Genomic DNA, 10560 nt, shown 5'->3' on the forward strand with positions numbered 1-10560 from the left:
GGGATGAAATGTATGGTAGCTGAAGGAAACTGGACTTTGGGTGGTAAATACACAATAGAATATACAGATGTCAAATTATAATGTACATCTGAAAATTATATAATTGTATTAACCAATGTTACCCCAATAAACTTAATAAAACAAAGCAAAACAAAACAAAATTGCATCAAAAAAATAAATAAAATAAATTTAAAAATAAAACATTTTTGGTCCTGTACTTAATAATAGGTCTGATGATGTTCTACTTAATTTGTTGATTCCTAAATATGTTATTACTTTACATGGATCATTTAATAAAAAGTGGCCACAATTCTTTCACTATAACCTTTATAGTAATATGTTTATTTGCTGCTTTGGTACAGGTATTTATTCTATAGTACTTGTGGATTTCTGACAGGATGGCCCATTATTTCTGGAGACAAGGAAAGGACTCTTAATAATTTCTTCATCCCTTATAAAGGAATTGGCTGATCTGCTTGGGTAAGCTTAATTAGCCTTAATTTTTTTACTTTCTGTGGTTCTTTAAGGATAGGGAGGAAAATGTTGCAGAATGAAACCTACTATTCTCAAGTGATCAAGGAAACAAATTGGTTTCTCCTCAAAAGTTTTAAGGCAATAGTTTGCTTTTTCCTGGTAAGTTTTAGTTGGCCCTGATTAAACAGCCTTCACTTAAAAAAAAGAAAAGAAAAGAATTTTGTGTTGAACCAGAATGAGGAGTATTCACTCTGCCTTTCATAGAATAAATGATAACTTGACATTGGCATAAGTACAAGCTCAATCTCTTGAATTAATTAAATAGGAAAGGATATAGAATATTGGCAATGAATAACTCTAAAACCGCATACATAACAGAAATCTACTTTATTATTATTTAATTGGTAATTTAAGGTGAGGGAAAATAAAACTCTAGTTCAGCTTTTCTTCTCTCACAGATTTATTGCACTGTAAAGCAAGCTATAAAATGGAAGAGGGCCAACCAAGCTTGTCACAGTTTTAACTATGCCCACCTCCATGCTAAGGATAAATTTACCAATTGCTTGTTGCTAAGCTAACCTGAAAGTGTTCTATTTAGCATAAGATAAAACCACTTTTAACTGCACATATTAATTACCATGAAAGTGTTCTTGGAAGGTTATACTTCAAATATTTAATGGCCTTAAGAGATCTTTAATGAAAGAAAGGGATCATTTTTTATTATTGATTTGTTAAACAATCACTGATTTTCCCCCCAGAAAACATATAATCAAAAGCAGAAGAAACCCTGAGCTTTATACATAAGAACAAGATAGTGTGAAAAATCATACAGAGTGTGCGTGTGTGTGTGTGTGTGTGTGTAAGAGAGAAAATAAAAAAAATTTTGTTGGAAAACTAAACCTTGCATTGTTAATAGAAAAGATGATAGAGCTATTAAAATATTATTACTGTGGAGTTATTATTTAACACGTTTCATTGATATGCTTTTGTCATTTGCTCCAAAACTGTTGCTGATGGTGAGAATTTAGTACTTATTACCTATGTAATTAATGTTTTTTCCCCTATTAAAAACAATAAACAAATAAACAAACAACAAAAAAACTGTACTGGTCAGGGAAGATGGTGGAGTAGGAAGTGCCAGGAATTTCTCTCTCCACCCAGACAAGAATAGTACTGGCAGAAAATATCTGAAGTAACTATTTTAAAACTCTGGAATCTATTCAAAGGCTTACAGATTCCAGGGGAAAGACTGGCTGGTAAATTGCAATTAATTTCAGCCTTTAGCCTGATAGCAGATACCCAAACCCTACTCCCCACCTCCAGGGCAGGCAGCTATGCACGAGTCCCTGGTGTCGCCTGCTAGAGCCAGGGTAAGCAGTAAGGACCTTTGCTTCTAAATATTGGGGTTTCTGTGATCTAATTTCTGATTGCTATTTTTGAATGAAAGGTGCAGGCACAGAGACTGGCCACCAATGTTTCAAACTCCACCAGCTGTAACTGCTTCCAGGAAATTTAAAGGTAAGTCATCTGCTTCCCCACCACAACCTTTCCCTTTCAGGGAGTCTGACATTTGAGGATTAGAACACCAAAAGCAACTGCATATATGGGAAATTTTATAAAGCCTCTGCACATGCCCAGGGAAAGATATAAGCACAGACATAACCTGATGAGACTTTAAGCTCTTATTTCAGAGTGATCCCCAGTACTGAGATACCCTTCAACAATTAAAAAAATAGCAAACCTTAGAGAAAGAGGAGAATCTGACTTCCAGAGTTACCAAATTATCAGATCCAAATATTAAGTGTTTAACAACAACAAAAAGAATCACAAAGCATTCAAAGAAATGGAGAAGTATGGCCCATTGGAAAAACAACAACAACAACGACAACAGTGAATTAATAGAAGTATCCTTGAGGAAGTCCAAGCATCAGACATGCTAGATAAATATTTTGTAAATGAGTATGTTAAAGATGCTCGAACAGTTAAAGGAAGATGGACAAAGACAGTAAAGTGGTGTATGAACAAAACGTAAATATCAGTAAAGACACAGAAAAACTAAAAAGAAATCAAAAAGAAATTCTGAAGCTGAAAAGTACAAATATGAAAAACTCACTAGATTGATTCAAAAGCAGATTTAAAAAAGCAGAGGAAAGAATTAGGAAATTTGAAATAGGGCAATTGTCTGAAGAATAGAAAGAAAAAAGGATAAAGAAAAATAAACAGAGCATAAGAGTCTTGTAGAACAAGATTATACACACAAACATATGTATTGTGGAAGCCCCAGAAGGAGGAGAAAGAGAGAGAGGATATTTGAAGAAATAATGGCTGAAAACTGCACAAATCTGATGAAAAATGAAAGATTCTTCACAAATTCAAGATGCTCAACAGATTCTAAGTAGGATAAACTTAAAGAAATCTACACTGAGAAACATTACAATCAAAGACAAAGGCAAGGAGAATTTTAGAAGCAGCAAGAGAGATATGACTCATAAGATACAAGTTATCTTCAGTAAGATTATCAGCAGATTTTAGACTTAGAGGCCAGGAGACAGTGGGGTGATATACTCAAAGCACTGAAAAAAAAACTGTCAGTGATAATTTTATATGTGGCAAAACTACTGTCTTTTGAAAATGAAGGATAAATTAATACATTATCATATAAAGAAAAGCTGAGGGAATTCATTATTACTAGACCAACCCTCCAATAAATGTTAAAGGAGTCTTTAAGCCTGAAATTAAAGTACCTTAGACAGTAACTCAGAGCGATCTGAAGAGATAAAGATCTCTGGTAAAGGTAAATTCGTAGGCAATTGTAAAAGCTAGTCTTGTTGTCTACAAGAGACTCACATTAGATCCAAAGACACAAATAGATGTAAAGTTAAAGGATGAAAAAAAAAATTCTATGCAAATAGTAACCAAAAGAGAGCTAGAGTGGCTATGCTAATATCAGACAGAATAGACTAACTCAAAAAATGTTACAGGAGGCATGGAAGGACACTATATATTAATAATAAGTTCAATAGAGCCAGAAGATAAAAAAATTATAAAAATTTATACACTTCTTTTATTTTATCCCACTTCCTTTATTTTAAATTATTTGTAAATTGCTTATTTACTTTTGGGCTAAATGATTCATAAGCTCTTGAATTTCCCAATGAATTTTACTTTGATTTTTTAAAAATTTGATTATTTTTATATTTAACACAAAAAAAATATTAACAGGTCACATTTTCATGCATTTACTAACGGTTTTAGTCTAGTGCACTTCTTATTCCAAAAAGCATCAAATGCTATATGCATATGTAATTAGTATAATTATAATTATAAAAATGTAATTTATAGTATATATATGAAGTATATATAATTAATTTCCAATTTATCTTCTTTTTAACTTACGTGCTACTTGAGATCTTTATTAGTTCCACAAATTAGATATTCTATATTTTGCACAGTCAGAGTTTGTTTAGTTTTATCTGTTTATTTACTTTTTCTCACTACTTCTTCCTTCATTCTTTATAGATTGGTAGTATGTTCCCTAAGCTTTTGTTTGCCTCAAAATAACTTTATTTTAAATTCTTCAAAGATAATTTTACTGAAGATGCAATTCAAAAGTGACAGTTATTTCCTTTAAGAAGTTTGAAAATGTAATTCCTCATTGAGTTCCTTTTTCTTCTTTCCTTTTTTCATTTTGTTAATAAGAAATCTACTGACAGTGTAATTGTTGCCCTTTTGGTGGAATATATATTAATCTCTTTGGTAGCTTAAAATATCTTTTCTTTGTCTTTGGTGGTATTTACTTTCACTTGGAGTGAATTTTCATGTTTCCTGTTTGGAAATTGTTGGGCTTCTTGAATTCAAAGATTCTTTTTGCACATCAATTCTAGTAAATTCTGAGCCTTTAATTTTCATTTTCACCTTTATTGAGGTATACTTTGTGTATAAAAATTCACCTATTTTAAGTATACAATGTGGTAAATTTTAACAATTGCATAGTCATGTATTTACAACTTCATTCAAGATATAAAACATTTCAGTCACCCTAAAACGTATCCTTGTACCCTTTTGCAATTGTATTCTTCCCAAGTCCTAACCTCATAAAATGACTAATATTCTCTCTGACATTGTAATTTTCCTTTTTAAATTTTATACAAATATAATGATATGATATGTAGTATTTTGTTTCTTGCTTTTTTGCTTAGCATAATATTTTTGAGATTTATCCGTTATTCATATTAACATCTTGTTCCTTTTTATTGCTCTCCTCCTTTATTTCATTGTATGTATATAAGACAGTTTGTTCATTTATTAACAAATTGATGAACATTTGGGTTGTTTCCAATATTGGTAGTATTATAAATAATGCTATCATAAACATGTTTATATAAGCATTTGAATAAATGTATGTTTTTATTTATCTTGTGTAAAAACCTAGGAGTGAGATACCTAGGTCAAATTGTAAGTTTATTTTTACATTTATTTAAAAAATACTGCCATAATATTTTCTGAAGTGGTTTTAATATTTTTCATTCCTACTAGTGATATATGAGTGTTTCAATTTCTCCACATCCTTGCCAACACTGAGTATTGTCAGCCTTTTTAAACTTTGGCCTTTCTAGTGAGTGTAGTGATATCTCATTTTGGTTTTAATTTGCATTTCCTAATGACAAAAGATGATGAGCATCTTTTCATGTTTTATCAGTGATTTGTATCTTCTTTTGTGAAGTATCTATTCAAAAATTTTATCCTTTTTATTAAGTTATTTTCTTTTCATTGTTAAGTTACAAGAGATATGTATACATAAATATATATATAATACATTACATATACATATATACACTGGATGTAAGCTTTTTGTCATATATATTGTAAACATATTATTTCTGTATTAAGACTTACTCTTTTCCTCAATAATTCTTTTGAATGGTTTTTAAATTTGTTTTGACATAAATTTTTATTTTTATGATAATTTTATCAAAGTTTTTTTTCTTTAATGGTTTATTTTTTGTCTCATTTAAGAAATCTTTGGTTAACTAGAAATACTAGGATTTTTTTCTATTTATTCCAGAGGTGTAATAAATTTTAGCCCTTGCGTTTTGGCCAAATACCCATTTAAATTTGATTTTTATGTATGATGGGAGGCAAAGATTGATGTTTATTTTTTGCCATGCAGATATCCACTTGTATCAGCACCATTTATTGAAAAGAATAACTTTTCCCATTTAATTATCTATGCACCTTTGTAAAAATCAATTATGGGTCTATTTTTTTAGTCTCTAACTTATTCTATTTATCTAGATACCTATTTTTATGCCAGTATTATGATGTCTTGATTATTGTAGCTCCATAATAAGTTTTACAATCAAGTAATATATGCCCTTTAACCTTGTAATTTTTTTCAAGATTATCCGGATGTTCTACATCCTTTCCGTTCCCAAATGATTTCAAAGTCAGCTTGTAAATTTCTCCAGAAATTTTTATTAAGATTTTTATTGTCATTACATTGAATATACAAATCAATTTGTGTGAAATGCATCTTAATGATATTGTCTTCCAATTCATTAATTTAGGTGTTTCTAAGATCTCTTTGTATTGTTTTGTAGTTTTCCTTAATATCAGTGTTGCACATATTTTATTAAATTTATTCCTAAGTAGTTAATTTTTAAATACTTATTGCAAGTGGAATTGGTTTTCATATTTTTATTTAAATACAATTTATTTTTTTAATCAAAATTATATCCTGCACACTTGTTAAATTTACTATTGAGTTTTAGTAACTTTTATTATAGATCTCTTACGCTTTTCTATCTATAAAATATGTCATCAACCAAAGATGGTTTTTCTTCTTTTTGTTTTTTGTTCCTTTTATATTTTTATGTGCCTTATTGACTGGCCGTACACTATAAATAGAAATTTTATGAGGGAGTTCCTCTCTTTAGTAGAAAACATTGAGCTTCTCAACATGGAGTATGATATTAGCTATAGATTTCCCATGCGTATCTCTTATCAGGTTTGAGAAGCTACATGTTTATGCCTCAATTTCAAGAGCTGGTTTTTTTTTATCATAAATGAGTGTTCAATTTTACCAAATAACATTTTTTCACCTAATAAATGATGATATGGATTTCTTCCTTTATTCTATTTATATTGAGTTATGAAGACTAGTTATTAGATGTTGAAACAGCCTTGCAGTCTTGTGACATACCCCAGCAAAGGATGACATATTATTTTTTATATATTATTGGATTTAATTTGTTAAATTTTTGTTAATGGGGTACACTGGTCTGGAGTTATCATTTCTTGTAATGTATTCTTTTAGTTTTGGATTGGAAGACTCCATATTGTTAAGAGGCATTGCCCTTAAAATGTGGTTTAAAAAATAGGTAAGATTGCTTACTCCTCTCTTTTCTTTCAAAGAGTTTTGTAGAATTTATATTATTCATTTCTTAAATGTTTGCTAGAGTTCACCAGTGAATGCATCTGGGCCTAGAATTTTATTCGTGGGAAGGTTTTGTATTGTACTAAAATACGCATAACATAAAATTTACCATCTTAACCCTTTTTAAGTGTATAGTTTAGTAGTAAGTCACTCATATTTCTGTATAACCATCACTGCCATCCATCTCTAGAACTTTCTTCAGCTTGCAAAATTTAAATTCTGTACCCATTAAACAATAACTCCCATTCTATCGTTCACCTAGCTCTTGAAAATGACCATTTATATTTTCTGTCTCTATAATTTCAGACTACTCCAACTTATATATGCAGAACTATATAGTATTTATCTTTTTTATGGGCTTATTTAATTTATTTCACATAGTATAATGTCCTCGAGGTTTATCTACATTGTAGCATGTCAGAATGTCCTTTTCTTTTTAGGGCTGAATAGTATTTCATTATAAGTATAGGCCACATTTTTCTTCTCCATTCATCCATCAGTAGAGACTTGTGTTGCTTCCATATTTTAGCTATAGTAAATATTGCTATTATAAACAAAGATATACAAATATCTCTTCGAGACCCAGATTTCAATTCTTTGGGATATATGCCCAGAAATGCAATTAAATGTATTTGTGTCTTTGACTCTAAAGTGCATCCCTTGTAGAGAGCATATAGTTGGATCATTTTTTTTCATCCATTCTGACAATTTCTGTTTTTTAAGTGGAGAGTTTAAACTGTTTATATTTAAAGTAATTACTGATAAGGAATTTTCTGTCATTTTGCCAATTATGTTGTGTATTACTTACCGCTTTTTTGTCTATTTGTTGCATTACTCCCTTCTTTTGTATTTAGTTGAGTTTTTGCAGTGAAATATTTTAATTCCTTTTCACTTCCTTTTGTGTATGTTCTATAGATATTTTCTTTGTAGTTACCATGGGGATTACACTTAACATCCTAAAGTTATAACAATCCACTTTAAATGTATATCAATTTAACTTTAATAGCCTGCATAAAATCTGCTCCTTTACAGTTCCATCCCCACCCTTTTCAGTTGTTTATGTCATAATATTACATCTTACTTTGTGTGTCAAAAACATAAACCAATAATTTTTAAATGCCATTTCTTCAATTATGTATAAGATAGTATGTGGAATTACAAACCAAAGTTATACTATATTCTTATACTAACTTTTATAATTGTCCATGTATTTACCTTTATGAGAGATCTTCAATATTTTTTTCAGGGCAGGTCTAGTGATAATGACCTCCCTTTGCTTTTATTTATCTTGTAATGTCTTAATTTTTCCCTAACTTTTTTTTGGTACACAAGTGTTTATAGAAAGTTTATAATAGCCCAAAATTGAGAACAACCCAAATTTCCATCAAAAAGTGAATAAACAAATTCATACAATAGAGTACCACTCAGCCAAAAAAAAAAAAAAAAGGAATGAACTGTTGACACACCCTAAAAAATGGATGAATCTCAAAATAATTATGCTGAATTAAAGTAACTAAAAAGTTTGTACCGTATGATTCCATTTATTAAATATTTTTTAAATACAAAATAATCTCTAATGACAAAAAGAAGATCAGTTGTGGCTTGGGAATAGGGGAGGAGCATGGTGAGAAGGAGTTTTATGAAGGGTGACAAGGAAACTTTTCTGAATGATAAATATGTTCATTATCTTGATTGTAACAATGATTTCAAAAGTACATAAATATGCCTATATAGCATATCAATTATTAATTATCCCTCAAGAAAAAAAAAGGATGGCAGGAGAGATGCCATATAAAACTTCACTAGCGCTTCACTAGTGTTCTTCAAAATATAAATAAATAGCTACAGTCAAGTTTTTCTTGAATTCGGAAAGCCCATGAGGTTTCCGGACCCCTATGAGAGCTTCCCCTATGGTTCTAACTTTGCCATTGGTGAAACTTTGGCCTCTGTGTGCAGCTTTTAAATGTTTATTGTATTGTGTTGTATTTTTTTTATTATGTAATGCAATAACGTAGTTCAAAAAACAAAATATGTAAAGAATATACATTAAAAAGTCTTATTTCCACCTATATATCCATCTCCACTATTTTCCTCCAATAGGCAACTTTTATTAGTTTCTTATATAAATTTCAGTGTTTCTTTATAAAAATATTAACAAATAAGAAAAATTCTTATATTCCTTCTTTACATAAAAGGAAGCATACTAAACACAGTGGTCATCTCACACTTTTTCTCATTTAAATATGTTTTAGAGATATTGCTGTATCAGAACACCTTTTTAAAGTTGCAGAGAATTTCATTGAATAAACATATCTTGTTTATTTTATCTTGTTTATTTAATCTGTATCCTGTAGATGGATTGTTTTCAATCTTTTACTACAAACCATATGGCAACCAGTCACATTTCATAAATAGTCAGGTATACCTATAGCATAAATGTCCAGAAGGGGAAGTTCTGGGTTGAAGAATAACTGCAGTTGAAATCTTGATAGAGATTACCAAATCACTTTCCACAGAAATTTTACCACTGTTAACTTCCCCCAGCACTGTATGAAAGGCTTATTCTTTACAGTCCTCAATAATGTGTATAGCATCTGCATTTTTGCCTGTCTGTAGGTGAGAAATGGTCTCAATGTGCTTTTAATTGGCATTTTTCTTATTATGAAGTTGACCATATTTTCACATGTTAAAAGATACGCATTTCTTTGTCTATGTACTATTTATTCATGTCCTTTGCCCATTGTTCTCTTAGAATATTAGTTTTTTCTTGATTTATAGATGCTCTTTATAAATTAGAAAAGTTCACCCTTTTTCTACATGAGTTGCAAATATTTATTCCTAGTTTGTCATTTATCTTTTAAATTTTTACAGCTCCCCACCGCCACCTCCCAATTGGATTACTCTTTTAGTAGCTACCACCTGGCTTTAGCCGCAAGTCCTGGCCTTCTCTGGTTTAGTAGATCCCATATTTCGCCTATATCTTCAGATTGCATTTTGCCACCAAAGTAATGATATCTCTCAATTGATTCTGCTCCACTATCCAGAGTGTCAGGAACACATTCCCTGTGATATTCAGACTATTCTCTCAAAGACGTAGCACATGCTCATAATGTCACTAATATAATAACTGAAGATTTGAGCCAGTTTGTTCATGCCATGTTCCATTAATGTTGTAAACTTCATAACAGGGAGGCCAAGTAGGATGCCTTGGGCCTTGGCAAGCTTGGGTTTGATCTTCAGGGCTTCTTCTATATTAGACCAGCATGTCAGAAAGCAGCATCACCAAGCATACCTCCATAGGCCACAGAAGCCATCTCCTCACTTTTGAAGGACAGATTTTCTGGGTATAAATTCTTGGTTGACAGTTGTTTTTTTTTTCTTTTTGAATATATCAGCCCACTGTCTTTTGGCCTCCAAAGTTTCTGATAAGAAATCTGCCTATTGGGATCCTTATATGTGGTAAGTTGATTTTCTTTTGCTGCTTTCAAGATTCTCTCTTAGTCTGTGTTTTAACTGTTTGAGTATAATGTGTTTCAATATGAATCTCTTTAAGTTCATCCTATTAGAGTTTGATGAGCTTCTGAGATGTTTATATTCTTGCCTTTTATCAAATTTGTGAAATTTTGGCCATTATTTCTCTAAATATTCTC

This window comes from Pteropus alecto, unplaced genomic scaffold (assembly GCF_000325575.1).
Source record: "Pteropus alecto unplaced genomic scaffold, ASM32557v1 scaffold146, whole genome shotgun sequence".
NCBI classification, from domain to species: Eukaryota; Metazoa; Chordata; class Mammalia; order Chiroptera; family Pteropodidae; genus Pteropus; species Pteropus alecto.